The sequence below is a fragment of the Triturus cristatus genome, chromosome 8, assembly GCF_964204655.1.
Source record: "Triturus cristatus chromosome 8, aTriCri1.1, whole genome shotgun sequence".
In the NCBI taxonomy this organism is placed as follows: Eukaryota; Metazoa; Chordata; class Amphibia; order Caudata; family Salamandridae; genus Triturus; species Triturus cristatus.
In genome coordinates this window covers 483244604-483270742 of record NC_140591.1, presented here as the reverse complement: position 1 = coordinate 483270742, position 26139 = coordinate 483244604, and positions in this window count along the sequence as shown.

Below are 26139 nucleotides of genomic sequence, written 5' to 3'. Positions count from 1 at the left end.
CAGTGTGCCTCTGGCTTCTGTGCTTATACAGTGCTGAGATGTTGCATACTTTTGTACATTGGTCTCTTGGTGGGAGTTGGGGGTCGGGTGCATGGTTTGTCCACAGATATGCTATGCTGAATTGTGCATGTGTGTCATTGTGCCCATCTCCCCCAATCCCCTCAGTCCCTGGTCGTTACTCACTTTGTTGCTGTTGTGTTCGGTCATGTTGACCAGTGTCCAGGCCCCAACTCCTGCCACCATCTCCCTACTGATGACTGTGGACACTATTTCCTCCATCTCGTCCAGCTCCTCCTGTGGCGCTGGACTCCCACCTCCAGTCTGCATTGCTGCCTTCCGGTTGTTTGCGAGCTTCTGCTTGGTTTTGCGCTTCACATCATTCCAGCGCCTCTTGATCTCTTCTATTGTCCTCTTCAGCACTCCGACTACATTCCCCTTGTCCACGATAGTCTGCCATATTCCATATTTAGTTGCCAGTGACACAGTGGAGGTGACGAACAGTAGTTGATTAGTTGATGGTGTTCCACCACCTCCGTTATCAGGATCCTGTTTTCCTGTGGACTGAACCACTTCTTCCTACTCTTCTTGTCCTTGCCCTTCCCTGACCCAGGGTCCCAGGCTGGTCCTCCGGGGGACTTGTGGGGTTCTGGTTGTCCTCTGTACTTCCTCCGGCTACCTCCATTGTGCTTCGCTGTTGTTTGGCTTTTATTTGTATGGTGTTTTTCTACTTTTATAGTGCATTTTCCCGAATGACGTGTGGGGATTGCAGACCTGTGGCTGGTTTTCGCTGATTTTTGTATCGCGATTGGCATCATCGCTACTATTTTCGCTCTGTGTTTTGTGTTTTTGCGACATCGCATTGATTTTAACGCATTCATTTGACACATTATCGTGAAACTATTGCGTGGTACCGCCATTGTTGAGAATACAACGTTAACACGGTGTTATTTTCCTGCGATAGACTGCGATGTGAAGAGTTGCGTTAAGCTAATTTTGTGGTAGTCATCACATGTTCTTGAGAATATGTCCCTCAGAGAGTAAGCAAGATCATGCTCTCGAAATGTCCAATAGTTCATTCACAAGCATCTGTTCTAAAATATAACAGTTTTGTTGCAAATACAGTCAAGCTGTGCTGTAGATGTCAAAGGAAACGATTGAGGGTTTTAACACAAGTGGCAACTTTGTTCCAGTAGGATTTAGACTATTCAGTTCATGAGTTCACGTTTGGGACAAGATTTGAGGCCTTTATGAAATATAGTTCACTCATGATTAAATATTGTAATTGTATTGTAATTGCATTTATATAGCACTTACTACCCCTGACAAGGCTTTTTCAGCGAGTAGCCCGCTACTCCGGGACCCATAGAGGATTAGTGTTGAATTAGTATAGTGAAAAATGAAAGTAATTTTAAGGTTAGTCAATTATTTGGATTCGGAAGGATAGCAGAAGGATAGAGGAGGAAAAAAGGTTTGTATTTATATAGCGCTTGTTAGCCCTGATGGGGTGTTGAAGCGCATTTCTGGCGAGTAGCACGCTACTCTGGAACGCATAAAGGATTAGTGTTGAAAATTAGTATAGTGAAATATGAAGTAATTTGAGTGGAGGATATGTTATTTAGTTATTTGGATAGAGGAGGGTAGGTGGTAAGATAGAAGAGGGAAAGAGGTTTATATTTATATAGCACTTGCTACCCCTGATGGGGTTTTGAAGCACGTTTTTGTCGAGCAGCACGTTACTCTGGAACCCATAAGGATTAGTGTTGAAGTAGTATGGTGAAACATGAAAGTAATTTGAGTGGTGGACATGTTAGTCAGTTATTTGGATTGAGAAGGGTTGGGGAGGGGTTGAAAGGGAACAAGGTTTGCATTTATATAGAGCTTGTAACCCTGATGGGGTGTTGAAACGCTTTATTGGCGAGTAGCATGCTACTCTGGAATCCATAAAGGATTAGTGGTGAATTAGTATAGTGGAATATGGAATTTGGGAAGTGAACATGTTAGTCTGTTATTTTGATTGAAAAGGATAATGGAGGGCTAGAAGAGTGAAGGATTTCGATACTGTTTTTTTTTTAGGTCATAGCAGTAGGAGGAGGCTTTTGGATGAGTAAAAAGGGGTTTGGAGGGGAAGAGTCAGAGGGAAGAGTTTAGAAGCATTTGTTTTTGGGGGATCGGTATAGTAAAAGAGGTAGGGGTAGAGTAGGGGAGAGTGTAGCAAGGGTTATTTTGGGGATCATAGTAGTGGTATGGGGTTTGGGATAAATGAGAGAGTGGATGTAGAGGATATATTGATAGATGTATAGGCTGAGAAATAGGGTAGTGCATTGGAGAGAGTAGTAGAAAGAAGTTTGAGATGAATCAGAGAGTTGGGTTAGAAGACATATTGAGAGAAGTATAGGCTGAGAAATAGGGTAGTGCATTGGAAATGCCGAATTAGAAGAAAGTGGTAAATATATAGATCCATAAGTACATTGAAAGTATATAGATGCATAAAGGAGGTAAGTATATGTAGCTTAAAGATATTGATAGAGGTACAGGATGAGAAATAGGGTAGTGCATTTGATATGCTTTTTCAGGAGAAAAGTAACAAACACACATATCCAAGTACATGGAAGGTACATAGATGCACAATGACAGCAAGTACATGTAGACCAAAGATGCACCATATAAACTCCGGTTTTCAAGTGTTATTCTACATGTTTATACAAAACAATACACAAAGATAGGTACATATCTATAGTGAAAATAAATGCTTATATACAGAGGGATATGCAGTAAATTTCTGTTTGCGTATGGTGCTTATGTGGGAAAAGGCAATTCAGCTAAAATATGATTCTCACATTGAATAGCAAATTATATTAATCTCACAACTAAATGCATTAATTGAACATTTCAATCGAATCATAATTGTTCATGTAAGTATAGGGTAGTCATAACATTTTTGAAATGTCGCTGTTACACATATATGGAAATGGTACATAAAAATCTCTTTGGCATATATGTCATTAGAGCGCACAGAAATAAAAGTATGTTTGATAAAAGGATTCACAGATGTTATTTTAGCTAAAGTCGGTGTAGCACCTATTTTTCTTTTGTCATTTTCAGTGTACACGTTACACATAAAATGCTATTTATTTAATTTTGCATGTAAAATCACTTAGTGACTGTATTATCACATTTTCTAATCACAAGATCAGAGTTGCAGTTTGTCCTTTTCAAGAAAAGTCAAGCTTAACACACATCTGTCGTCATTCAGGTAAAGGTTTGGCACAATTATTTTCTTTCTTATTTGTTACAACTTTGTGAGAAGAAAACCTCTGTTCTATCAGCTCCCCCCTTTGATGGTGAATTGTGCCTTCCCACTCTTATCTTTTATCTTATCTGATGTCACATTGTGCTTAATTCTTCATACATTTTTGCATAAATTGCTCTAAAGCTTTAAGTTCATCATAGTAATCACATTGCCTCACTTCTAGTTCAATTTCTGATTTCTTTCTTTTAAATCCTCTATTTTCTTTCTTTGTTTTCATGTGTTTATAAAATCTGATAAATATTCTTATTAATAGTATGCAGATAGCAATTGTTAATATGGGTGTTAGTATTTGGCCCACTCAACTACTTCCCAAAATTATAAACCATCTTCCACACAATAGGAAACTCATTCCCAATTGATTTCCAAGCTCCATCAGCCTTAAGTTCATCTAAGTCTTTTTCTAAGGGGGTAATGTTGCTGATATATCCATGCCAATCTTTACTTTTATCAGGGATATAAGTACAACACTGTTGAACTTTCAGCATCTTGTAGACCCTGCCCTCTTTTGCAAGAAGGACTTCTAATGCAAGTTTGTCTTGTAACACCATAGATTGGATAGCAAACATGTCAGTCTCTATGACAAGGAAACCTCCAGCTGTATCAGTTGATAAACGATCAACTACAGTAGAGAGTTTTCAAATTTTATGCGAATTTAGACTCACCCCAACCGATGGTATTATTGCACCAAATATATCCCCAATATTTCAGCAGCACTAATTCCCCTTCTTAAGCATGCATGCTAAAATGTGTTGGTTCCCTCTGTTTGTCCCACATGATACATTTTTGGAAATACTATTCCCATATAGCAGCATCCATACCAATGTTTTAGTAACCTGTAGTAGGCATTTTTCCCACAGATATAATATATTCCAGGAAATACATGATCGAATGAGAAAAGCAAAACCTAATCACAGCTATAGAAATCATCAAAATGCTCTCTGGTACTCAATGCCAGCCATGTCACCCAAATGGAACACACCAAAGACCAAAATCAATTATAACTAATTAAAAATACTTATAACTAAATCAACATAACATTCATGTCATGGAGCATACAAGAAGTAAAATAAAAATACATTTCATATCGATCTATTTTAGAGCCTAAAAAGCGACAGAGAATACAAAGTAGGGAACCTCCATGACACATGAGCCAGTGAAAGCTATTCGTACCAAGATGCAAAACATTAATTGTCCCAGCAGCTAATAATAACAAGCATCAGCAAAGTCAATATGTTTGTCATGGGCCGTCAGCCTTTGCCTGTGTCCATGTTTGTTTTGACTTATCATGTTTAAAAAAAAAAAAATTGGGGGAGTTGCTAGGACCTCATCAATCTAAAAAAGATATTGGGTAAAAGCCCAAATATTTTTGGGACTTAAAATGCACACAGTGCCATGATAGTCCCTACTACCTAAAGAAACTGCAGTAAAACGACCTTCTATGTGGATGTATTCCTTGTAAAAGGGCAGAGTATTGTCACACACAGTGAAGTTAGCTAGTGGCTGTAGTGGGCTGACTCACTGCTGTATGTTGTAGTGGGAGGAAGAAACATGTGAATGACATAATAGCTGAACAATGGATGAAGAGGGCAGGCTTAAAGCACCTATAAGTAAGAATATTTTACAAGTAATTGCAGTAAAATCAAAAGGTCTTTGCTATTGCTTGATTGAGCCAAGTATAGATATTAGCACATTTAGAACACAGACCAGGTGCAAACTGGATCAACCCATCTGCTTTGTGTGACTTCAGAAATAATAATCTGCCAAATATTCTAAATGTCTACTTCTAGTTAGGCAGCTCCTTTTAAGGAAGATCCGGAGAACTTATACAACATCCTAAAAGCAAAAGGTTGGGGAAGCCCTCCAATATACAGATATGCAGACATCTGAAAGCTAGATAGCAGTTTATGAATGTGAAACTTACTAACGAAAAAGGAGGTGTTGGTCTCTCCCTATCATCTGCAACATATTCCCCTAAATCAACAAAAAAAAGCAATGGCTTGATGTGCCTGATGGAGAAAAGAGATTTTATATCTATTTACTACACCAGTCCCAATATTAATACATTAACTCCAACATGCCATGGACACACAACTCAGTCAGTCATAGAATATATCCTCGCAAATTATGAAGCAGATGCAATACTGGTGGAAAGTATTCTACTGAGATGGATTTGCATGCCTGTAAAGGGCAACAGTAGGATCACATGAAGAGAGCCAATTATAAGCAACAAATAAACTCTGAGAAATGGCAGACAATATGGAAAAATGGGGCTTAGCCAAGAGTAGAACTGGACAGAAATTGTGGAATTTCACTTCGCAGAATTCTGCGGAGTTACCAAAAAACATCCACAAGATTCAGCGGAATTCTACCACAGGGTGGGAATTGCTCATTCTGCCATTCATCCTGCTTTTTCATGCCAGTAGCGCATTCTGCACTGAAAATCAGTGTGAACTGCACCCTGAGGTATGCAGGGGGGCTCCATTTTGTTTTACCTAATTATACCTAGCTTTTACGCCCTGCTTATTCCCGACTTGTCAGTCCTAGTTAATCTACCCCATCTGATCACCCACTTCCCAATCCAACCTTTTGTTTACTTATTTTTATTACTATATGTCTTTCCCCAAGTGTATTTATATTTGTGTGTGGATTTTTTAGACTTTTTGTACTTTTCTTTTTGTTTTCCTTCCTGACTTGTTCTTTGTCCCCTCCTGTTTCCTTTCTCTTTCCTAAGTTTCCCATCCTAGTCCAACTACCTCCCGTCCTACTCTATGGCAAAGTAGGCAACACCAGTGCCACCCGCACCCCCTGTGGGCAACGCAGGCATGAAGGGGTGCAGCCCTGCCCTTTTTTCATCGAGGTAGAGGAGGCCACACTAATGTTTTGGGTGCAGCGCCACCTTCTATGCATGTTGGCAGCAGGCCCGGTAAATGTTATGCACTGCAGGAGTATTGGCCGCTCCGGGGGCGAGTGCAGAGGTGTGTGTGCAGCAGCACAGGATTCCAGTGCACACAGCAGCAGCTGACACACAACTAGACTGACATCTTAAGCCGAGAGCAGGATCTGCTTGACCTGCTAGGACTTACACGTCACGGTGAGTAAAACATTTGTTTTCAAAAAATGTTAATATTTTTTATTTCAAGCAACATGATTACACTCACAGGTAATTTAAGTACATGTGATGATTGAAAAAAAATATAGACAGATAGATAGACAGACAGACAGACAGACAGACAGACAGACAGACAGACAGACAGACAGACAGACAGACAGATAGATAGATAGATAGATAGATAGATAGATAGATAGATAGATAGATAGATAGATAGATAGATAGATAGATAGATAGATAGATAGATAGATAGATAATTAGATAGATAGAAAGATATATATATATATCTATCACTTAAAAAACCATAGGTTTCACACATGTTATAGTTAGCTGGACATTTCACTCGTAAAAAAACAATGAAATTCCCCCGTTATAGTTAGTGCAGGCAACTATAACTCACGCGACCGCAATCCTCTGCTGATGACGTCAGATATTACATCACTGTATTTAGACACTTATTTACCCAAATATTTATTTTTCATAAAGACACATATGTCATCAGTGATGTAATATCTGACGTCATCAGCAGAGGATTGCGGTCGCGTGAGTTATAGTTGCCTGCACTAACTATAACGGGGAAATTTCATTGTTTTTTTACGAGTGAAATGTCCAGCTACCTATAACATGTGTGAAACCTATGGTTTTTTAAGTGAATTTGCATGGTTTTTTAAATGCTAATTCGTAACTATAACGTGTGTGAAACCTATGGTTTTTTCAGTGAATTTGTACGTTTTTTTAAATGCTAAGTTACTTATTTATAAAAAAAATTTTTTAGGTTTTTCACCGTGCGCGCACCGTGAATTTTTTTTTTAAATCGCGAGGTACTGGCAGTCTCCAGTAGGTAGTTATAGTTATAGTTAGGACCTAGTTACCATAGGAGAACCGTAAAAATCTTTTCCCAATAACTGTGGCGCCGGATGACAAATCTTCGTGAAATTTTCAAAACTGGTGGGTCAGCTCCTGAAAGTTTGGGGGTGATTTGTCAAGCGGGGGCCGAGAAATAAGGGGGGTCCCTAAATGCGTTTTCTCCATGTTATTTCCCATAGAACATTTTGAAACAGGCTACAGCCCGAACTGCTGAACGGAATTACACCAAATTTTGCAAAAAGGTAGCCCTTGGTTCAGAAAGAGACCTTTTCTTTAAATGGTGTAAATCCGTTCAGTAGTTCCTGAGAAATTAACAAAATAGACGTCAAAAAATCAATTTTCCATAGGAAACTTTAGACACAGTTATAGCAAAAACTGCTGAACGGACTTACACCAAATTTGGCAAAAGGTACTGTTTGGCTCAGAAAGCGACCTTTTGAAAAATGGTGTAAATCCGTTCAGTAATTTTTGAGAATTTAAGAAATACAGATAGTGATATCTATGGGCGCGGTGGATCTGCGCACCCTCCCGATCACGAGCTTCTTGCTAATTGAACCGAGGCACAAGAAAACAGAAAAAGAAACGTGAAAAACAGAAAAGGGGGCAGCGTAGAAAAAACCCCAGGGCCAAAAGAAGCATATATAAAAAAAACGGCGAGATTCGCGCACCCAGCGCGAATTTCATCCAAAAATAAATACAAAATGAAGCGCGGGCTCCCGCAGTTTGTTTAATTAGGCCCCGGGTGGGCCAGGTCCTGGGGGCAGAAAAAAAAATGTGTGGGGCGGCCCCAATCCCCCCCGTACTGACCTGGGGACCGCCACCCCCGGGGCTTTGCACAAAGATTTGCAGGGGGCATATGGCCCCCCCCCCGCAGCCCCGGGGAACTCTACCCACCAGGGCTTTGATTTTTTACGTGGGGGGCATCCAAGCCCCCCAAGCCTCGGGGACTGCCACCCCCACCGGGGCTCCTATTCTGTAAATTATTCCTGGGGGAGCTCGAGCCCCCCCACACGCCCAAGTACCACCACCTCCCCGGGGCTCTAATTATGAAAATATTGGGTCCATGACGGACCCCCAAGCCCCGGGGACAACCACCCCGTGGCTTTGCAAATGATGGGAGGGGGCCGTGCGGCTCCCCTCCTGGAGCCCTTGATGGCCCTGGGGACCGCCACCCCCCAGGGCCGGCTCCTCCAGTGTCCCGGGGTGCTCACCCCGGAACACTGCTGTTTGCAATGACAGGGTGGGAGCCTCGCGACTCCCGCCCTGTCTTTGCAAACTCTGCTTTGCTTCATTGAAGCGAGAGGAGGGAAACCTGCTCTCACTTCAATGAAGCAAAGCAAAATTGCTTTTCCATAAGGGGAGCTGCATTTCAGCAGCTCCCCTTGTGGAAAAGCAATGCCGGCTCCCGCAGGATGCGGGGAGCCGGCGGGACCGTGGGGGGATTGGGGATCCCCCCACAGTCACCAACGGATAGGGCCGGCCCCAGGGGATGGGGTCCCTCGGGCCAGAAGTGGCCCAGGAGCAGGAGGGGGGCCACGCAGCCCTCCTCCCCTACAACTTAAAAAAAAAAAGGCAGGCCGGCCCCGGGGATGGGGTCCCCGAGGCCATAATAGGCCTGAGGAGGGGGGCCACGTGGCCCCCCTCTGTGAAAAAAAATACAAAAAAAGCAATGGCCAGGCTCCGGGGGATGGGGTCTCTGGGGCCAGAAGTGGCCCCCCTCCCAAAGAAAAAATAAATAAATAAAGGCCGCCCCGGGGGATGGGGTCCCCTGGGCCAATAGAGGCCTTAGTAGGGGGGCCACACATCCCCCCTCCATAATAACAAAAACATATTTGGCCATGTCTCGGGGGAAGAGGTCCCCAGGGCCAGAATTAGCCACGGGAGGGGGGCCCACACGGCACCCTTCCCATAACATTTATATATATTTTTTTTAATTGGGGATCAGGCCTGGGGGATGGGGTCCCCAGGGCCCATAAAATAGAAAAGGAAAGGGGCCACACAGCCCCCCTTCTTGCAAAAAAAATTTAAATAAATAAAAAAGACCGGCAACACACCAGAGGCCCCGCCCCCTCCCTGCAGCAAACTGCAAACACGCCCCCTGGCGCGTTGTAAGATGGGGAAGTAATTCCCCTTGAATACCGGGGATCCCTGGGGGCCAACTAGCCCACCAGGAACCTCCAGTATGCACCAGGGAGCTGTGTTGCAGAGAGGGTTTCAGAGGCCACGCCCCATTCTACACCTCTCTGCAACGCAACTCTGTGGTGCTTACTGGAGGTACCTGGTGGGCTAGTTGGACCCCAGGGACCCTCAGGATTCGCCAACTTAAAAAGTGTCATGGGGTGTGTTTACACATTTGTGAAGGGAGGGGGTGGGGCCTGAGGTGACATGTGCAAACACGCCTTGAGGCACGTTTAAAGTTGGGGAATTAATTCCCCTTCAATACTGAGGGCCCCTGGGGGCTAAATAGCCCACCAGGTACCTCCAGTAAGCGCCACAGACCTGCATTGCAGAGAGGTGGGCCAGGCAAAGCCCCTTTTTCCACCTCTCTGCAACGCAGCATTGTGGCACTTACTGGAGATACCTGGTGGGCTAGTTGGACCCCAGGGACCGTCAGGATTCAAGGGGACTTAATCTCCCAACTTAAAATGTGCCACGGGTGTCATTGTACAGTGGTGAAGGGAGGGGGCAGGGCCTGAGGTGACTTGTGTGCAAACACGCCCTTTGGTGCGTTTTAAGTTAATGAATTAATTCCTATTCGATTCTGAGGGTCCCTGGGGGCCAATAACCAAACCAGGTACCTCCAGTAAGCGCAACAGAGCTGCGTTGCAGAGAGGTGGGCCAGGCCACGCCCCTTTTTACACCTCTCTGCAACGCAGCTCTGTGGCACTTACTGGCAGTACCTGGTTGGCTAGTTGGACCCCAGGGACCGTCAGGATTTAATCTCCCAACTTAAAATGGCCACAGGGCGTGTTTGCACACGTGTCACCTCAGGCCCCCCCTCCCTTCACCACTGTGCAAACACACCCTGTAGCGCGTTTTAAGAGGTAGTTTTAATCCCCCTGCTATATTATGTACTAGGGCCTTACAGAGGAGGTCATGCTAATCACAGAGGTACCCCAACGCATAGTGTTCCCTGGTGTATGTAGGTGTTTTAACTGTATTCTAAGTGTTTTTTAGCATATCACTGGCTCTAGGCCTGGTTAGTCAAAGTTAGTTACCACCAGTACCCGTCTGATAAAGTTGTGGGCATAGGATAATTTTGGAACAAGGCATCAAAGATGCATCAATTTATCACATGGATGATGTCATCAGTGATATCATTTGAGATGTCATCAGTGATGTCATGACTGATGTCACTGACCATGTCATGAGTGATGTAATTTGTGACGTCATCAGCAGTGCATTGCCGGTGAGCGAGTTATAGTTAGCAGAACTAACTATAACGGAGGAATTTCTATGGTTTTGTATGAGCGAAATGTCCAACTAACTATAACACCCATGAAACCTATGATTTTTTCAGTGACTATATATCAATCAATCAATCAATCAATCAATCTATATATATATATATATATATATATATATATATATATATATATATATATATATATAGATGGACGTTATATATAGGCTCAGATTTCACGGGCACAAAACCAGACAATATCAGCAGTTATAGTTAGCTGAGCTGACTCTAAACCACGCCCCCGCAATGCAATGCACTGCTTATGACCTCACATATTACATCACTCATGACATGGTCAGTGGCATCATTCATGACATCCCTCATGACATGATGATGACGTGACCACAGAAGTCGGTTGCCTCAGTGTTGCAAATATCGCATGCAATTAAAAAAATCTATTTTGGACACATAACTTGTGTCACTAACACCCCCATTTCTCAAACATGGGGTCAGAGGACCTCTACCCCGACCTCTCATGTTAGCTGTTTCAAAAAATTTCAGCTCCGGAACCGTTCTTGAGCTATAAAATGGTGGCCACAACTCTCTGTTCAGGTTCCGTCCAGGCAATCAGAGCATTCCCGATGGCGCATGCATTCGCCATTAATTGCGAAACCGTTGCAAAATATCTGCCACCAGAGATATCACTATAATTTTCGGCTTAAATTTCTCAAAAAATACTGGGTAGTTTTACAACAAATAGGCAAAAGGCACTTCCTTGAACCAACATCTACCTCCCTGCCAAATTTAGTGTCAGTCCTTTCAGTAATTCCGACTGTACGTGTGGCTAAAGGTTCCTATGGGAATTAACATTACAAATGCACCCTTATTTCTAGGCCTAGGTGGAGCTCGAAGAGTTTCACTCGGTGGAATTCAGCGGAGTTACCGAAAAACTTCGCCAATTTTTCCGCTGAGTTGCGTGAGCGGGTTGAGTAGTAAGTGAAGTCTGTACATCCACCCTCATTGTCCCTGTTTTAATGTGTAGCATTGTCACTGTGCCCCTCTTGCTACAGGTACAAGTAATGTACTCCACAATACCTCTGAAAGTAACTGGTGTCAGTCTTGTTACCTGACGTGCTCTATGTAATACATTCTACCCAGATAAATAAGATCTCTTGCACCTTCTGCATAAAAACATCGGACTTGCATCATAGCGCCTCCCTTTTGCTGTATATGTGAAAATTTCCAGACAGTCACCTGCTCTCTGCACCTGCTACTCCTACTGTCATGGGGATGACCCAAGTGCCCCTACTATTACTGGTTTCTTCTATACCCATGCAGAAATCAACTACAGCTGTTCCCATTAGTGTGGCACACCCTCAACCTTCCGCATGAGGACACAGAGAATCTCAAACAACAATGCAGTGAAAAAAACGTGGCACAACAGTAATCAGCCTTTAAACACCACAGTAGGTTAATGAGCAAAATTAGCGCTCTAACTTTGAAAACTAAAAAACACTTCTCCAGCACAGGAGCTTCGGGTTTAAAAGCTCTGCCCTTTGCAGGGATTGGGGCTTTGAACTTGCAGATGTTTTGCTCACTCTGCTTGTTTGCAGGCACGTTCCTGCCTATAGCCATGCTGTCCCTGGAAGCAAACCACACAAAACTGAATAAGCAGCAGACGTGGTCTCTTGTTGTTTCATTACCAGAACACCTTGAAAAAGTTGAAACTGCAGTTTGTGAAATGCATTTGTTTAAGAATCATTTTTTAACATGAAAAAGCCTCACTTGCCTTGTTTGGTTAGCCCGGTGCTCTAGAGACTATCGCTCCTCAAGTTGTGTGGCAGATGGATGGACAGAATACCACCTTAAGGAACTTAACGGGCCCTACATTATGTCAATGAGTGAAAAGTTAAGTCTTTTAATTTTGGAGACCCGTATGCGAGGGAGAACAATGGAATTCCACCAGCTGAACATGCTAAGTTCTAACTTTCAAGCCTCATTGGTGCAACAATGAATACACGTTTGTGTGGGCGTGGGTTCTTTCAGGCTTGTCTTCACAGGCAGTTGGTCTTGAGTTTTTGCCCTGGTGCAATGGACCTGCTCACTGCAATAGAGATGAGGGTGAGACAAGCCTCTACTTTGGCCTTACAGAAAATACAAGCGTGGGTGCGGGGAAACTCTGCCACACGACAGTGGGTGGAATTTCTGCTGAACTTCATACGCCAAAGCAGAGTGCGGAGTTGCAGAACTCCGTAGAATCAGCAGGCGGAGCGAAGTTTACCACCCAGCCTCACTTATGTTGCACCAGAAATTCTCGCTTCCCACTGCACGGAGTACCCCCAAACTTTCCATGACACTCAGAACCTGCCTTGACATTTTTTGTGGAAAATTTCCTGAAAATTGGTCAAACGACTCCAAAGTTATAGCCAAGTCAAGGAATGCTTTTCCTATGGAAACTAGGTCCTAACCATAATTACCTACTGGTGACCACCAGTGGGTAATAGCTATATATACATACATCTATACATAGATAGATACATATATCTATATATAGATACATAGATCATCCCAAAGATGCCCTTACAATAGAGACGCACTCCTCCAGCCGGTGATTTATCACAAACCTTTTATTTCAGAACAGGCATTTTCATTCCAAATTCTTTCATCCCCCAGCCTGACGCGTTTCAGAGCTTCATGCTCTTTCTTCAGAGCCTTTTTTGACTGCAAGCAGTGTTTTGGCTCCTACAGTTCCCTGCGTTGTCAACTTTTATTGGCCTCCGGTGTGCCTGCTTTGAAGCTTCATACTGATGCACGCCGGAACTTGTGGTTTAGCTCAAAATTAATCATTAACCTCCAATGGTTTTCGTGCAGTTCAAAACAATTCATAGATACATAGATAGATACATAGATACATACATACATACATAGATACATATTGATAGATAGATAGATAGATAGATAGATAGATAGATAGATAGATAGATAGATAGATAGATAGATAGATAGACAGACAGACAGACAGACAGACAGACAGACAGACAGACAGACAAACAGACAGACAGACAGACAGACAGACAGATAGATAGATAGATAGATAGATAGATAGATAGATAGATAGATAGATAGATAGATAGATAGATAGATAGATAGATAGATAGATAGATAGATAGATAGATAGATAGATAGATAGATAGATAGATAGATAGATAGATAGATAGATAGATAGATAGATAGATAGATAGATAGATAGATATCAATATATATTATCTGGAGGTCATCAGTAGGTAGTTATATTTTCCAGAGGAAGAGCATTGGTTGTTTTGCCAATAACTTTGGCATCAGTCGACGAATCTTCACAACGTTTCAAAATGTATACTTTGGTCAGTTCAGCTGCTGTGGTGATAGTTTTGGGGTGAACCATCAGGCTGAGGCCGTGAAAAATGAAGTCCCCAAAACTACTTTTCCCCAAGCATTTTCCCATAGGGATTTCGGACACGATTACAGCCCGAACTGCAGAACAGAATTACACCAAATTTGGTGTCAATCTGTTCAGTAGTTTTAGTGATATTAAAGGTAAAAAAATATAACTATATAGAAACGTGGATCCACAGCAAGTCATTCCGCGGATCCACACTCCAATGAAAGAATCTGATTGGCTGGCTGCAACCTGTTAGAGAAGTTGCAGCCGCCATTTTTTTTTATCACGAAACTGTCCCCGGTGCTGAAATTTTGGCTGTAATGTTTAGGAAGGTATCAGGGTAGAGATTCACTGGCCCCATGAGGGTGGATATAAGTGGACTGTAAGCATAAATTGTCAAGTTTAAATTCCGGAGTAATGTAAATAAATAAATAAATAAAACAAATTTCAGTGTGAGCGCTGCATCGCCATTTGGCGTTTCAGTGCGCGCAATGAAATGTATTTTATTTATTTATTTTTTATATTACTCCGGTTGGCCGTGAGCCGGAGTTTACTACCGCCCCAACCTGCCCCTCCCCCACCCCACCGCACCCCACTGCCCTGCAGCACTCCCTCTAGGAGCTGCTACTGTCTCACACCCACTCATATACCCATACAGACACTCTTACACCCACTCAAATATGCACGGAGACACTTACATATGCAAAATTATTCCCATATAGATAATCTTATACCCACTGTGAAACCTATTCAGAACCATCTACTGGAAATATTAAATGTACTGTTTTCCATTGAGTGTGTTCTTTTGGTTTGCGGTATCACAGAAGGTCTGCGGCTCCAGAAAAATCTGGACAAAAAAGGGAAGACTAAATTTAGTTACATTTAAATTATGAATTCTTTTTTATGGTTTTATCAAAATGATTTCTTTTTCTGTTTTGAAATTTTAGGTCGAGCATTCGAGACCTCTTGTGTATACTTTAGTATATACTTATATGTGTATGTACTTTGTGGGCTCTGGAGAAATGCCCTAGGACTTGTCTGCTTTCGCTTAGGGACTTTTTTTTCTGTTCAAGTACCTCTATTTAACTGTCTTGATAGAAAACGCCCAGCAGAGGTAAGAAAAATACCAGAATTTCTTTCTGGGTAGAGTCTTTCTTTTTTTTATATTTCTGGCAACTGCCTCTATTTAACTTTCTTGATTGAACACAACCAGTAGAGACCAGTAAAATACCAGACTGCAAGAGTAAATTTAAACCAAAAGTGTAACTTTCACTTTGTGAATCAGGCCATATAGTGCACAAAAAATCTACATATCATGGGACAGACATTGTTCTAACTAAGACTCTGCACTCTGCACTATGATGACGTTGTCCCTTTCATGCGTAGGTGGGTACGTTTCCAACAACTTTTTCAACTGGTCCTGTAGCATATGCAACAACGGAATTGCTTGGATCATCGTATTGTCCTCCCTGCTGACTTATTGTGTGAAAACCTCAAAAGGAAGTAGCATCTGTGTCAGGCACTTGACTAGCCCCCATTTGTCCATCTCCATGGTCATGCTTTTGCCATTTGCATCCCGTCCTCTTTGAGGGACATGGCCAGTGATCGGTCTGTACTGCTCAAACGGATGTTTGCAGAATGCAGTAGATCGAGCTCCAATGTATTGCCACATCTTGTATGAGGGCTCTAACTGGTACTCTAGTTGCACGCTGAATGAACCTCAACTGCTTACAGGATTTAAAAGAATGACTGAAATTAGTGCAGATTCTTCGGCTGGTGGCCAGTATGTCTTCTTTTTTAGAAAGTCCTGCCAAACAGATTAATGCAATGCGCCATACATAGAATTCTGAAATACCCACCATCTGCCATGGCCTTACCTATATTACTGCCATTCTATGTGGCATCAGATCCAATTCTGAGACCTCTGGGCCATGCCAACCCTTTGCTGTTAACCTCTTCCAGATGGGAAACATTGCTACTGTTGCATTCCACCAGATGCCCTTCAAACATTATTTAGTGATGAGGCCTGCAGATAGCTGCTGCTTACCCCCACAAAAGAGAGCCAGTGTGTAGTGATACACATATAATCAGTTGCTTTACAACTGGTTCACATGTCTTTTGTCAGGTGGATAGTGTGAACAGCACTCTGCTGCATTGCTTGGCCAAACAATTGGAGCACATCATGATGGAGTGCTGGAACGCCAACTCTGTCAAAATAGGTTCAGCTGGGCACATTCCATTTTGGACCGATGGCTGTCACAAATTCCACTCCTTCCTCAAAAGAAAAAGGAAGAAGGTCCAGCGCTAACATTTTTGCCAGCTTCTCGTTGTACGCACATGAAGTCGAGTGTTGCATTCAGAGTGCCCCTCCTGCCTAAACATGCCTGTAATAGTAGCTTGGAAGGTGGTGGAGTCGCTGTGCTTTTTAAAGCAGGAGTGACTGTATGCGGCAGTGTCTGCAGCTGAGCCTTGTGCCATTTGAAGGTTGTTGATGTGGGTGATGGTGGCACACTGCAGGGCACAGGGCTGCTTTGTGTCAAGCTGTCATTCTCTTCTTCATGATCACCTTCTTCTTCTATTATAGTGATTGGAGCTGCTTCTCCTGTCTTATCGCCGCCATCAGCTATCTTTTTAAGGTGCTCCTCCCACTGGATTGCATGATGTTTTTCATATGGGACTTTTGGCCTCCAGAACCACATTGTAAACCTGGCTTACGTCGACGAACATTCGCTTGACAAATCGAGCATATTGGTATGTTATTCTCCTGCTTGCTAATCATAAAAGAGACCCAAACTGGGAAGGATAACTGAAGGATAACTGCTTTTTAGTGAGCCACTGCCAATGCTTTACAGACTGGAGGTGGATGGGTGTGTTGTTTGTCCCTCTACAATGCGTACTTTGACTGCACTAGTGGCGGATGCAAGTCTTAGCGGGTGCCCTACAAATATGGAAGCTTGCAGCAGCGGTGGAGGAACCACATCCCTCTTATCAGGTTGAATAGGACAGGGCATCTTAATGTCCTCTGAGCTGCCCTCTATACTGACAACAATCACTGGCTCATCATTGTGAATTTCCATAGTTCTAAGACTTTCAGGAACTTTCCTTTTCCCTTGTCTCTCTTGGTGTGGTCCAATCCATGTCCAGATCATCAGAACGGGGTGCTTGAAGAAGATGGTGGGCAACCTTTATTTTTCTTGCTGGAAATTGTGAAGCCAATAGTTTAAGAGCTACATCTTGCTCAGCAAGCAGCTCAAACTGCTGTTCTGCTCCTGCTTATGAAAAAACCTTTGCTGGCGGTGCCTACTGTTGTCCACTTTCCTCAGTTTCTTGCAACGATTGGTTACTTAGTGGCTGAGACGCATCCAATTCAGACTCACTGCTTGTCACATGGCTGCAGTGACTGCTTTGCTGAGTGACATGTCTTGATTCTAGGTTGGGGTGGTGCAGTTGATACAGGAGTGCTACTCCCAGCTTTTTGCTGCCCAAAGGAGGGTGCGGCAGGGACACCATATTTTCTGAAAAAGGTAGAGGGCGGCACGCCAGTGGTGGCAATCTCCTTCTTCTGGCACTGAGCTACACAAGCGGAAGCAGAGAAGGAGGACTCAGGTAATGTCACTCAGCACCACCCTTATGTACAGCAGTACTCTGAATGATGCCTCTTGTGCACCTAAAAGCAAACAAACAAACAAAACATTCAGTGAAACATGACATTTGCAGTTTGATACTTCATACAGACAATATCATTTAGTGAGGTTATCACAAATAATTAACAATAGTGTATCCATTCCAATCCATACCATAACATAATATTTCAATAACAATCAGATTTGAAAGATTAGTTTGTGTGCCTCTCTGGCCTACGAGACACCCGTGACAGGCAAGGGGTGCAAGGGAAAATGGAATAATCCTTACAAAATGTAATGCTGGTGTGCACATATGGCAGGCAGGGGGTGCAGGGGAAAATAGAATAATCCTTAAGAAATTGATTACTGGTGTGGGCCTTTGGCAGGCAGGGGGTGCAGGGGAAAAAGGAATAATGCTAAAAGAAATGTAATGCTGGTGTGCAGATATGACAGGCACGGGCTTCCGGGGAAAATAGAATTATTCTTAACAAATGTATTACTGGTGTGGGGGAATGGCAGCCAGGGGGAGCAGGAGAAATGGAATAATGCTTAAAAATGTAATGCTGGTGTGCACCTATAGCAGACAGGCGGTGCAGAGGAAACTGAAATAATTATTTAAAAATGTAATGCTTCTGTGCACCTATGGCAGACAGGGGGGTGCAGGGGAAAACGGAATAATCCTTAAAAAATATAAGGCTGGTGTCGGCCTATGGCAGACAGGGAGTGCAGGGAAAAATTGAATAATCTTTTTTTTAAAATAATGCAGTGTGCACCTATACCAAGCATGGGTTGCAAAAGAGCATGGAATATGTTGTTTCTAAATGAATGCTTGTGTGTGCCTATGGCAGGGGCTGCAGGGAGAAATCAAATAATGTCAAAAAAATCATTGTTGGTGTCTCACTAGGGACTAGGAGAAATCCTGTGGGAGGCAAGGTGGTAGAGTGGAAAAAGGAAAGAATCGATATAATATTTAAGCACTGTACATACCTACAATCATCCTCAAGCACACTAAACTGATTTCATTGGAAAAAAAGAAAAAATGAATAAAAAACAAAAAAGGCATAGCCCTTTTCTATCACTAACCTTAGAAAATGGCTTTGAAAATGATTTAACGGAATGGCTTGCTACACAAAATGGCCGCCGGTAACATGTTCAAACGACAACAAGCAAAAAGGCATGGATAACATAGAACACATGGTTATGGCAAAAACACAATGACTGCTACAAAATGGCCACCGGACACATGTTCAAACAACAACAAGCAAAAAGGCATGGACAACAAAGAACACATGCAGGCCTACGGCAAAAAGCACACTGACTACTAGACAAAATGGTCACTGGCCTCATGTTCAAACAACAAGAAGGAGGAATGGATAACAAAGCACCTATGCAGCCTGTAGACACTGAATGAACAAAATTGCCACTGGCAAAATGGTTTTGAGAACAAAGACAACATGGTCACATACACACACTGGCCAGACAAAAAATGGCCATTGGGCCAGCAAAAAAGGAGGCATGGTAAACAAAGAATTAAACACCACCATTAATTCAGCAATGACAAAAACGGAAAATGAAGTCAGCTATACAAATTCCCCAGAAACACGCATCTTCCCAAAGCTTAAATAAAAATTACTCTACCAACATACGCTTTAACTCTTTTTAGAAAAACGGGATCTACAAAAAAAATACATTTTCCTTTAATCCAAGGCCATCTCTAAATTAAAGATGTTTTGCAACAATATTTACAACAGAAACAGTTGTTTTACACACCCAATGCTGGGTACTAGCTTGATGGCTCACAGGCTGACTAGGCCACATGGTGAAACGAATAGTGCAAATTTCACAGACATGGTGGACAGCTACAGATGTGTGCCAACTGTTTCCCTCATAAAAACTAAAACAGTTGAATGCAAAAAATACACCCTTCTGCAACTTTAGGTCAACCACAATCAAATGAAAAAATTGGAAAAAAAACTAGAACAGTTCAAATATAGACAGGTGCTTGCCCTCTTTCAAATAGCAACCATTCTGAAAATGTTTTACCTTACTTGAGCCATATGTCACGAAAACAAAGTCCTTTCAAGCCAATGGTATATTCAGCAGGAATTGAAACAAAGAGAATGATCATTATACCTTGAAATCCAAATGATAAGTTTCCCAGGAATGGAAAAAGCACTGGTAGGAACCTTCTGGACAGGAAGAGGAAGTTGGAGTCTCTATGGCATTTCCTCACTGTTAAAGAAAAAAGTAAATTCAACTTTGTTCTGTGCTATTAAAAAAAGTACCTGAACCAGCTGTTGGGGTAGAATATTCACTAGAAAACCTATTTTCGAGTTGATTTAGCTGCTACTACTTAAGAAGCAGCCTCGACCACTCACGACCACCCACGTTAGAAAAAAAAGGTGTCGGAAGTAATGTTTGTTGATGCACAAACCAGTGCATATATTCTTTTAAAGATGGTGGAGTTGCTTCTCTTGTCCATCTCAGGTCTCTGGCTATGCATATGTGGTCATTATCTTAGCACTGATTGCAAACATGTATGTTTTTGGTATCTCAGTCCCAGTAGCCAGCTTTGTGAAGGTGGTCGGCATTTTGCCTTACCTGAAATATCCAGTGGCGGCTGCCCCTAGAGGGCGCTGGAGCAACACGCCTCCCCCTGTTTATTTTGTTGCGGTTTCCAGTCTCACACTGCTGTCCCAAGTTGGGAAAAAAACATAATAGGGATTAACCTCTTCAATGCCCGTGACGAGCTGGTCTCGTCATGGGCCGCGGTTGCGCTGTGCCCATGACGAGACCAGCTCGTCATAAACCCCGCCCGCTAATGAAACGGCTGGCACAGGGCGGGGAAAGGGGTTAAAAGCACAAAGGCACACACAAACGTTTACAATCTTATTCACTCATGGCCACAATCACTTGTAGCAACACGCACGCACAACCCTCACCATGTGTACAGTCCGTCCCTAAAATCAACAGATGGTACGCATGCGCACTTTGCACTGCCTTCTAGCAATTAAATTGCCGGGCTGACGATCTCACATCCCTGAAGCCCGTGAGGTTATCAGCCTGGCAAAGCACCATCCACTTATGCTGGGCTCCACCTCTTGATGACGTTATGTAAAAGTTTGCCCTGGGCACTTCAGATTAAAGACCTTCACGTCAGTCATGGACTGAATCCTTGCCAATCCACCCTTCCCTAATTTGTCATAGATTGGTGTGGAGTCCGGGATCCTCACTGACCCTACCTCACTATGTGCGTAGCTGGGCATGGGTGGGGTTAGAGGCCGGAATCAAGAAGCTGAGCACTGGATTCTGTGCAGTGTGTCCACATGAGTTTCATGGAATCCACTGCGCAGAATCCAGTTCATAGCTTCCCTCGTTAATAATCAAGCTGCCTGGAAAGATCGTGCTGCAGAGTTTAGCTTTCACTGCGGGGTCGTATGACTCTTCCTAGACACTGGGAATAAAGTGCAGGCAAGTGTCACTGAAATAAACATAAGAGGGAAGGCTGTTGGCAAGTGTTGCCATTTCCTTGCATGAGGACATGCACCAGGGGAAGGACGCATAGGATACTGCAAGACTGCACCTCTTGCTCAGCCTGAGCTCTCTGTGTTACCCTTTGCAGCTTTGGGTTCCTGCACATATATATATGTTTTTGTGCAAACTAAGCACCGCAATCCCCCATGCAATATGAGTGCGATCTGGTAAAATGAATGAAAAAAACACAACTTCTGCCACTTGGCCTCAGCCAGCTCTGTGAGGTATGCTAGACGATGCGCAGAAACAAACAAAGTTACATTTTATTTTTTAAATCATGATTTTACTGTGTGCCGGCCCCATGTCTTTTTCCTTAACTAAGCATATGAAAGCTCTTTATTGATGTCATAACTACACTTTCACAATGGCCCCATTAACCTTCTTGCTTTCTCAAATGTGTTTGAAAATGCACCATTTGCCAACTCTATTTTCAAACTTTTCCTGGGGAATAACCTCTCTGAACTCCTTTTATTACAGTCAGACTTACTCGCCCACTACAGGTCACCGATCCCAAACTTTTCCACCTCACCACTTTCAAATGTCACCAGCTGCCACTGGAAATATCCTAGACTCTGTGGGACATTGGAGGCGGGGGCTATAATGATGTAACAGAACAATAGATGGTGATGTTCGGAGGTCTCCCTGGTGAACAGAAATCGCACCTGGGGCTGCCAATTCTCACTCGTAAGCTCGCTTGATGGAGCCTCGCATTGTTTCCGTTGTCATTGGGTTGCTCGAACTGGAGCAAAATTCCGCCATGTGGTGATTGGCGGAACTTTGCAGGAACTTAAAGTTACAAGAGTAATGCAGAGTTACTACACAATCAAATCCTGGACATCAAGGAAGGCATATGTAGTAAACAAACTGTGAAACAGCAAACAAATTAGCCATAAATAGTAGCAAACTCATAGGATGCTGATTTAGCTGAACAATCACAACAGATGAAGATAAGGACACTGAAAAACAAAGATACATTACATTGGGGGGTTCTGACCAAACGCTTGAATTTCAGGGAGATGTTCCAGCCAAGGAGATGAATAACGTATGGAATGAAGTCGCTACCCTTCTTACCAATCAGGCAAGGCAATCTATACTAACCTCAATTCTGAGATTTGAGAGTATCTTCTTTTGCCTCCCTTCCTTATGGCCCTTCGTTCTTCTTTCTGTTTTTTTGTATATCACATTTCCACCTCTTTCTTCACTCTTGCTGAGAATGACCTTATTTTCATGCCTATTTTCACCTGAGGGTTTTCGTTAATAATCACTTTTATCAGGTTTACTAGCCTTTTTACCCATTCCTTTCCCACTACATATTTATACGATTATATTAGGCTTCTGTGAAAAGCAACTGCTTAATATATTAAATAACTTGAATTCAATTAAAATTGATATTCGAGTGGTCAGATAAGAATATATCTAAAATGTTGGTTTTTTAAATTTATTTTTATTGAAATTTGAGTCTCAGAGAATATTGCAAGGAGTCCACGAAGTTGAAGTGGATTCAAGCTATTAACCAGGTAATCTACGAAATATATAATGACACCATTTGTGCGACTAAGTGGATAATATCTGTTTTGAGGAATGTTATGCATAAAGTGTTGAATGTGAAGTGAAAAGATTGAATCAACTAGGTGGAAATACAGTTCAAGCTGAATTTTTGTAGAAGCAACTTAATAGCGCCTTATTTAATGGGAAAGGTAGGGGACTTTGATTAGTTTATGTGCTGTGTTTAGTCCAGTCAGTGTATTAGTACCATAAGGTACCTAGGCATATTTCAGTGAAGCTCACACAATTGAGGGAGAGAAAATGTGAGCTGAAGCAGTCCACAATGTAAATTGTTGCATCATATATGGACATCCCATGATATTTTCTTTAAAACTTTATGAAGTTTAATAAATTAAAGTTCTTCAACTTCATCCAGCACTCATTTAAATGAAGTACATAATAATCCATTAAAAACAACCAAGGAAAGTATGGAATTCCTGCATGTACATGATTAGCCTCTTTGATTAGTTATAAAATTGAACCATTATCCTTGAAGGTCACAATGAAAATGTGTCTTACCCCCAAACTGAACAATGGAATTTATGTCATGAGGCACACAAGTGCTCCTTTAACCTTGAAATTGCCAAAATGAGCCCTTCAGCGTCTCGTATGACACATGAAATTGATGTAGGCGTTAATAATATATCTCAATAAGTCTCAACATTGTCCCGATGGCGGTAAGGATCTACTACACATAACCCCGCAGTTATGTACCTTGATGATATATGTATCACCAAGGTATGTATAGGCGGATTTATAAATAGAAAATCTATACAAACTTGCCTTTCAATATTTTACCCCCTTGATATCCTTCTCACAATATTCTTTCCCATCGATATGCTGCTTGCAATATTAGTGATCTAACTGGAACTTCTCACATAAGCCACAATAACATTCCCAGAAAATATTTTCACCAATCACTTATTCAGTGTGAGAACAAAAACGTTCCAAGATGTAAACAAAGTAATAGGTCTCTCTATGTCTATAAAAAGTATCCTTAAGATATGAATAGTGTCACTCTGAGATTGTAATGGATCTATGTGAAGTTTGCACTGCCCCCCATCAGCATGCCACCCTCCTCTATTCAGGAAAAATTGTTCATTTTTGCTCTAATAAAGTGATCAGTTTAAGGGAGGTGCACACCTTAGTAGATGTTCATGGCAGCAGTGGTGCACTGTTAGCAGATGTGTCACTTGTGTAGTATGTGCATCAGAGGGCAATGCCTATTTGCATGTATTTGCCACCTATGCCAGAAGTGCGCCTTATTACTACTTTCTGTTGCTGGAGACACTCTGATAAGAAAAAGTCTGACTGGGGGAATGGGTGCAGTCAAAAGAGGCGATAGGAAGACATTGACCCTGAGGGGAAAACTGCAATAGGAGAAGGTGGCTGAATCATAACAAATATCCGTTTGCTGAAACTATGAACACCTGCCTCATTTAATGGTTTGAGGCACTGAAAATGCTCCAATTTCTTAAGGAAACTCTTTATACATGTAAAAATATATCCCTAATTTCCTCCACCATGTTATCTCTATGGTAGCGAGAAATCAACAGGTAGATTATACTCTGCATTCAGAGTTTCCTCCAGAAAATGATGCCCCAAGCCTCTTGAGGAAAAAGACTATTCTTCCAAAACCTCTCTGTATTTATTTCTACAGACTTTCCAATGAGAGAATGTCTGCTCGGCATTTTATGCAGGACTACTTTCTAAGAGTCAATTGAATTTCTCGAGGAATGTTTTAGGACACAAGCTTGTTGCTCTATTTTACAGCATGGTGGAAAAAGAAAGCAAATAATCACTCGTGTAGGAATGTTTGCCCTTTCGAAGAGAAATCTGCCATATATGAATCACAGAATTGTGGCATGTGGCTCTATCACAAAACCTGTATTACCCGAAACACAGTGAGCGCCATCGGCCCCCATGATCCTTCCTGGACAGCTGGAAGATCTCCAACCAGGGTTTTGTGTAGTCATTGCATCCTTTTCTGAAGCCTCAGACAAATGTTTGCCCCACTAGATCTTGTTCAAAGGAAGGTCGTGCAAACACCTTGAGTAGCCCACCCATTTGCCCAACATGCTCAAAGGTGGTATGATAGACAAGCTTTGTGAATTGCAGAATTGTTATTGCTTGATGGTTCATGTGTTTTCTTCTGAAATGTAATTCTTCCTGTCATCATCCTTCAGCCAATCATTGCCCATCCCACTGAAGTAATTCGCATGCTCACAGTTTGACAATCAGGCTAGATTAGAAAAGTATACAGCTATGCCTATTCGCTCAGCCATCTTGGGCCATGCAATCGACTGTTATTGTTAATCAGGTGTCCAATGTGAATAACTAGATCCATCGATTTTTCCCTTCCTTAGGTTTAATGCTTCTTTTTGCTTTTTGAAATGATACATAGGGCGTCACAATATCTCATCTCTGAAATGTGTCCTTGGCCAGAGGCAGTGCACGTGCTCCTCGTCCACTTTAATGACATTAAGTAGAATTTTTTGATGAGCAAACCAGTGCATATATTAGTTTAAAGATGGTGGTGTCGCTGCTCTTGCCCATCTCAGGTCTCTGGTTGTGCATCTTAGCACTGATTGCAAACGTATGTTTTTGTTATCCCATGAACCAGCTGTGTGAAGGTGGCCAGCATTTTGCCTTATCTGAAATATCCTAGATTCTGTGAAACATTGGAGGAGGGGGCTATAATGATGTAACAGAACAGATGGTGAAGTTCGTGACACTGTTGCACCTACTGCAGCAGTTCTCAACGTACAGGGCCAGTAGGGATTCCCACAGTCCTAGAAGATCCAGTTGCCATTTTAGAGGCTAGCTGCTATTTTCAATGGCGTCCAACATTTCTGTCACAGAGGTTTTTACAACGCACCTCAGTCAGTCTGTAATTAAGCACCACCACTTTCCCAGTCATACCCCTCTTTGCAGATGAGGAACTTTAGTCTTCCTCCATCACAAATATAACTCTAAGGGCCCTATTTACAAAGATAAACTTAGGGGTATATTCACAAGAACATGTGATAACTACCACAAGAGTAGCGCAACGCAACTTCCAATATCGCAGCCCATCGTGGGAAAATAACCCTGTGTCAACATGGAACTCACAACAAGGTAGTACCATGCGATAGTCTGCCGACACCGCGGACAATGTTCATGATACAATCACCACGACGGAGATAAAACCACAAACCACAACACCAAAAAACACACGATGGGCCAAAGCGCGATGAGGAAATCAGCGATAAGCAGCGCCAGGCCTGCAACAAACACCAGGCAGGCCGAAAAAATCACCATAAAAGTAGAAAAATCACCCACACCCAAACT